Source organism: Amblyomma mixtum, chromosome 3 (genome assembly GCF_055824585.1).
Source record: "Amblyomma mixtum isolate Tamu chromosome 3, ASM5582458v1, whole genome shotgun sequence".
NCBI classification, from domain to species: Eukaryota; Metazoa; Arthropoda; class Arachnida; order Ixodida; family Ixodidae; genus Amblyomma; species Amblyomma mixtum.
Window position 1 is genome coordinate 292411818 of NC_143014.1, and position 6901 is coordinate 292418718.

The 6901-nt window shown below is 44.9% G+C and overlaps 1 long non-coding RNA gene across 3 annotated transcripts; it reads right to left on the minus strand.

Annotated features, from left to right (window-relative positions):
- Positions 1-1373: 1373 nt before the first annotated feature.
- On the minus strand, positions 1374-5375 carry LOC149355171 (uncharacterized). Of its 3 annotated transcripts, none has more exons than XR_016291472.1 (7): positions 4566-5375; positions 3588-3644; positions 2283-2438; positions 2159-2220; positions 1769-1969; positions 1648-1704; positions 1374-1514 (listed from the first exon to the last, which is right to left on the minus strand). It is a non-coding gene; the product is annotated as an uncharacterized LOC149355171 (long non-coding RNA). The 3 variants fall into 3 exon arrangements; XR_016291471.1 differs by having other exon boundaries at positions 1769-1843; positions 1908-1969; positions 3588-5374; XR_016291470.1 differs by having other exon boundaries at positions 3588-5374.
- Between the last annotated feature and the right edge of the window lie 1526 nt (positions 5376-6901).

A 6901-nucleotide genomic window follows, 5' to 3' on the forward strand; every position in this document is an offset into this window, starting at 1 on the left:
CTGCGGATGTGGTTTTAGGAATATTCGCTTCCGCCTTTTCCCAGTTAAGACTAGTCAGTTCTAAGCTGTTCTCTTTTGTGCTGTCCTGTGTTGCCTCCTCACTTGGGGAGATTACCCCATTGGCGTCGCTAAAAGACGCAGCTATAAATGACGTAATGTAGTCCACAGCATCGTCTCCCTCCAAACATTTTCCCTCAGCATCTATAATCTGTTCCTGCTTTCTTTGATTTGTTTTTCCCAACCAGCTTAAATGGTTCCAGAATTTTCTTGGCCCCCCTTTATTTGCCTCGCGAACTTCAGCCAGCCATTTATCAGAGGACTGCTTTATTTTAGCCTGGACTAGGACCTGAACTTGCTGTTTCTTTTGTCGATAAGATTCCCACTTTTTTTCTATTTCCTCTACAGATAACTGCGCCCTCTTTGCTTCTCTGTGTTCTCTTGAAGCCACCCGTCGTTGTTCGATGGCCTCCTTAATTTCCATATTCCACCAGCTTCGTGGCTTCCTCTTTCCTCTCCAGCGGTTAACTCCTTTCACTTGTTTCATTTTTGTAGCGATGAGCAGTTCCAACTGATTATAATCCCAATTTTCCATGTGGCGTTTCTCAATTATTTCTTCTATATCGGCTGATATTAGCGCTATTTGTTCATCATTTAATTTTGCGTTGCCTTTTGGACTTCGTTGCATTTCTCTTTTGACTAGGGCTCCCAACTGTAGACTAATACGTTTATGATCACTTCCTAGGCTTTCCTTCCCCTCTTCGTCTATTTCCATTATTGCGAGCTTGCTATAGATGCCCTGCGACATTAGACAGTAGTCAATGGTTGTTTGCCTGTTACGGGATTCCCACGTGATTTGTCCCTCACATTTAGTTTCTCTATTGACAATAACTAAGTTGTGCCGCTCACACAAGTCTAGCATTAACTTCCCGTTACAATCTGTGTATCCATCCAGATCCTCGATGTGGCCGTTCATGTCTCCAAGCAAAATAATATCGACACCGTCTCCAATCTGCTTTATATCGTCATTGAGGCACTTCCCAATCAACCACCGTACGTCCAGCGGACGTACGATGTACGTCCCTTAACGGATGTACGGATATCCGTGGGAGATCCGCCGACCTCCGACGGATCTCCGAGGGACGTCCGACGGAGGTACATTTATAACTAAAAAGATCTCCCACGGACATCCGATACGGATATCCGCTGCGGATCTAAAGAGGACATTGGCATTTTGCAGGCCTTGGTGACTGCAGCCACTAATATAACTGTCATATACTAAATGAGTTTATATACAAGCCCACAAAGTGTTCTATATCAGGCACAGGCCTCATCGAACGCATATATTTATAGGCAGCAACCAAACACAAAGCAAGTTGTCGTAAAATCAAACAATTTTATTAAAGGCATTAATGCATGCTTTCAACCTTCAAGAGGCATTCTTCATGCTTGACGCTGGAAGAGGTCCGATGCAATAGGACGGGTTACTGTATGCAGGTTGTATTCTCATGTTGAATCTGTTGTAAAAAAGTTTTCCCCACGAAAACAAACAAAAATGCAAAAACACTGTCACTGAAAGGGTACATGATTTTTGCAATTCAAGATACTGCCACTGAAGATCATAATAAAAATACTATAGCTATAACATACCTGCTGACTATGTCACACATTCGCAACCATCAATTGCATGAACCGTCCACACATGTGCTGCAAAGGAAAAGATGAAGAGTGCATGAGGAGAGCTGATAATTTCAACACACTTCGAACTTACATGTAGACCAATGCTCTGTAGCGCAAGCTACAACACGGTTGCTCTGAATGGGCTGGTGACGTCCGTGCAGCAACCCTGAGGGAACAAGTGGACAGGTTGCGAGTGGGCAACATGCACTTGCACTGCAACTAATACATACCTGTTGACACTACGATGTGGCACATTTGCAACAATCAATTGCACGAGCTGTCCACATACACGCTGCAAAGAAAAAGATGAAAAATTAATTTCAACATACTTCGAACTTACATGTAGACTGCTGCTTTGTAGTGCAAACTATTACATAGTTGCTCTGAATGGGCTGGCCACGTCCGTGCAGCAATACTGAGGGAACAAGTGGACAGGCTGTGAGAGTGAGCAACATGCACTTACACTGCAACTAATACATACCTGTTCACACTACGATGTGGCACATTTGCAACAATCAATTTCACGAGCCATCCACAGACACACTGCAAAGGAAAAAGTGAAAAATGCATTTGTGGAGTTGGAAATTTTAACACTACGAACTTACATGTAGACTGCTGCTCTGTATTGCAACCTGCTAAAGCAGAACAGTAGCACAACAGGCTATTCACGTCATACCGGCAGAAGTTTCATGCAATAGGAAAGGTTACTGCGTGCAGGCAGTACTCTCATGGTTGAACTTGGTATTCCAAAAAGGGATGCTCTGAAAAACAAACCAAAACACAAATAGAATACTTTTACTGAAAGGTTAAGCAAATATTTAAGTGCGAGATACTGTAAGTAAAAACATTAATGAAAGACAATATCAAGAGAATTGCATAATTTTGACCCATAGTTTCTCCAGCCTTGCTGCCACATAGTAATGCAACTCTATGATGAGATAAGAGGTGCACAAGAGTTTACAATGCATATAGCACACACAACAAAATCAAGCTAATAATCTACAATGTCACCGTGCCAACCACGGCTTGCAGAGGTATGTTACCTTCGGGTTGCAAAGGTCTGAAAAAAAAGACACAAAACACGAGAGCACGCAATTCTTTTCCCACCGGTTGCATGAGAAAAGATAACACTACATTTATGTTTCCCTGCATATTACTGAAATAGTAATAATGAAGATAAATTTTCAAACAGGCTATGAAGTTAAAAAAAAAAAGACTTGTAAAGGCACAAAGAAAATCGGCGTGGGACAATTTACAGTCAGGAGTGTTAGGGCTGGAAGAATTTGAAAATAGACAGTTTAACAGCTTTGCACGCATTAAGCAAGAACATTTCATTAAGAAGCTTGTGAAGAAGTAGTGGAACATAACAGAGGCTGGTATGTTCCCTTCATCTAATATGAACTTTTGGCACTATAGTAGGATGCAATTCAAGAATGCAGCAGCGAATGCCCCTCAACAAAAGCCCTCCAGCCAATGCCATCGACTGGTTTTCATGATGTGGCGGTTAATTACATTTCACGGAGATACATGCGAGCCACCTGGGATTTCACGTTAAGGAAATAACTACGACGTCTGAGAACTACCTGATGACTTAGTGGTTAACACAAGGCTCAGTAGAGAAAAGTTTGTGGGACGTGGATTTTCAGAAAAATATTTATTTTTACATTGCCTCACTAGGCAGTCAGCTGAAACTTGTTGAATAAATTCGAAAATCTATCTCTCTTCATTAAACTGCTCTGGCTAACAGCACAGTACAGAATTTTTTTCCAAGAACTCGCATCCCGAAAACTTTTATCCACCACTGTACAAGTACACTGCACTATAGCCAGATGCCCTCTACTGCACAGAGCAAAGAAAAAGAAAGTATCAATCATATGAAAGGAAGAAATTTGCACCGTAGTCAAACTTACCTGTAAGCTGCTGCTGTACTCTCAGGTAACATAGGTCATAGGTCAGTCACATCCATACTGCATGGCCAAGGAAACAAAATATGAGAGAGCAACCTGTACTGCACTTTGTCAACATAACGTAGACGTCATGATGCAGCAAAACATGGCCTTTGTTGAAACAAGCCCGCTCACAAGGTTCGCTGATGAAGCACCCAGCCGGCACTAACAACAAATCTGATGATCCACAGCTCCACAGGAGTAAGGAAGAGAGGTCTGCTCACAATCCAGGGATATGTATCTCTAGGTGTGCCATATATGGACCTGCTACCTTGCTCAGCACTGAGCCTTATATTTGACAAAGCTACACCAATGCACTGCATAGCCTCATTGCAGTTAGTACGCAGCGATAATAGGTGAATAACATGTGGCTGAAGTTCGGAAATTTAACAGAACACTTCAGTTTTCAAAACAATGCTACTGCACAGCGCAAATTACTGTGCTGTAGATGGCTGGAAACATCCATTTGACAAGCCTAATGTTGACACAAGTCGATAAGCTGTGAAGGTAGACGAATTTTACATTATTTTCAACCTACCTGCACTTTCCATGGCATGGCATAACTTAGGCACCAATACATTCCGCACGCGGGCCACATACACACCACAAAGACAGTAAGAAAATAAGAAATCAGTCGCGAATCACTGCAAAACACACACAGCCCCGACATTATCCTTTTCGTGCGTTCTGTTTTATTGCTATTAAGAACTTACGTAAAACTGCCTCAAGATTCACACCATGCACGTGTACACCTCGTCTCAATTTTTTTCGTAGTGTAGAACGAGAGAGGCGCGATGCACTGGCTTACGGAGCTTCGCGACAGGCTCGCGAACGCGGGCAAACACGTTTGCGGCAGCTATCGCATCGTACTTGTAACTTCCACAGCACTTTGCTCATCCCACGGCAACATCATCAAAGTAATCTTCAAGCACAGTTACTTACTTGCAAGTTATAACACGCCGCTTCTTTCATCCGACGCAACAAAGAGTCGGGTGCAGTACGACGTCGGGGCTATTTCACGACAGCTTCGGGTCCAGAAGAAGGTCTTGACGAGCGCATAGGTGATTGATCACATTTATAGCACAGCCAAGCAACCGCAGAACAAACAAACCGCATACTGCAGCAAAAATAAAGGTTGGAAGAAGCACGATGCCACGAAAAACTACGCAAAGATCGTGCTGTTGGGCACCGCGCCGCCCGCGACGGAACTGGTGGCTGACGGATTGGATTGGATCGACTTTAAGGCCTGTCGTTCTGCCGCGGCTTCTGGTAGGAGTTTAGTTTTCATGGAAGGCAGCATGCCTCGGTTACCTCGGCGGAATGCTGGAAGAGAAAAGGGCATTGATCGCAGAAAGTCCCGCAATTAGTTTAATTCAGGTTCTTTCATATCAGCACCATATTCGAGTGATGTTAATTGATTAATCCGAATATGCAACTAATTGCCGGTATAAAAATTTGATCGGCTGAATTTGTCGTTTGCAAATAGAATTTCTTTTAATTTTTGTATGAGGAAAAACAAAATATGTATGTGATGTAAGTTCAGATCCCTACAGGCATATTCACGGATACCCGTCGGACGTCCGTCCGCGGATATCCGCCAGCTATCCGATAACGAACGTCCTTCGGACATACTCCGAATCTCCGATGCGTATGTCCGGATATGGACGTCCGTAGGCATGCCCTACGGACATCCCCACCTGGCACTGGAGATTCGGATCTTAATCGTACGTACTACGGATATCCGTGGTTGACTGGGTTAACTAGATCCTTGTTTTCTTGCCTGCATTTGTCCCCGGTCCCTAAATAAACTACCCCTAGCCATGTCCTTTTGCCAGCAATTGTACCTGATACCCAGACATGTTCTTTGCAAGTTGATTTTATTCTTTGCCAATTTGTTCCTTGATGTATCAGCATACCTACTCCTCCTCCCTTCTTCTCCGTTGTTGTTCTGTTGCACCCTTCCCAGACATAGCCATCGATGAAAGGTGGATCTTCTAGATCCCTCAGATGTGTCTCGCATAGAGCGTACACACCTACTGCTTCGTCCTTTAACTGCTGTTCTATTTCTAGCCATTTCGCTCTCTTTCTACCCCCTTGCATGTTTATGTAACTGATCCTGGCGTTAAATTTCTTTTTCGTAGTTTTCTTTCTGGGCCTCCTAGTGGCCATTTTGTTGGGATCAGCCGCCATTGTTACATTTACATCGCTTCTACCTACCCCTACGCACTGAGCCACCGTGGACCCCCTAAAAAAGCTACCGCTCGGCCTCCCAGGCGCCTGCCTATCTCTTCTCCTACCCTTCCACTGAAATGGATGCCATCTCGTCCAAAGTCTCTGCCCGAACCTGCCCTGTGCACTTCCTTGTTTATTTCTACCACCTCAAAGCCTTTCTCGAGGCCTAACTGCCTTATCTCGCGATTAAGATTCACAACGTCTTTAGCAACCTCTGCATTCCTTCCTTGTACCTCAGGCACTGTACACACCACGATCTGCGCTTGCTGTGCTATCGCCCTTATACCGTCAACTCCCTCAGCTAATGTTTTCCCTACTTGTGCGGCGTTACCATTCAGGACATCATTTAGCACCGCCGCTACCACTACCAAGTTACGCCTTGCAGCCTTCTCGGAAAGTTCACTTTTAGTTGCTGTCAGGACATCGTCCATTGTCTTTCCTGGAAACACCCCGACTGCTACCCGCCTATCACCCTTCACCCGGTCCAGAATAGCTCTTTTGCAGCGCCCCATGTTTGAGTCACCAGCGATAAGCACTAGGGTACTCTGCCACTCCCTCCTAACTTCCGGATCTCGCTGCCTCTTATCAGCGACTGTGCCCTCATTTCCTGGAAGTAGCCCGGACCCCTTCTCAGTACTGCCTCTCGAATTCCCAGCTGCCACCTGTGCATAGCTGTTCCTGCCTGAACATGTCTGACCTACTGGCCCCTCGCTGTCCATGCCAGTGCAAGCCCCATCCACGTGGCTGGCGCTGGAATGCCCGCCATTGTGGCTTCCAATGGCGGTGTCAGCCGTTTTTGACTCGATCTGAGATAGCTGTACTTGAAGCTTACGCTTCTCTGCCCTCTCTATCTGTAACTCTGTTTCTAGAGCATCCATCCTTAGCACTAGTTCGCTGTTCGCCTGTTCAGCCCTGTCCAGGCGTGCACCTAATACGCAGAATTTGCACATAAAATCTGCGCCTTCGGCCTCCTCCACTGAATCGAACCGCGTTTCTTTTAAATTCACCGATTCCTCACACTCCATACATCTAATCTTCAGTAACTT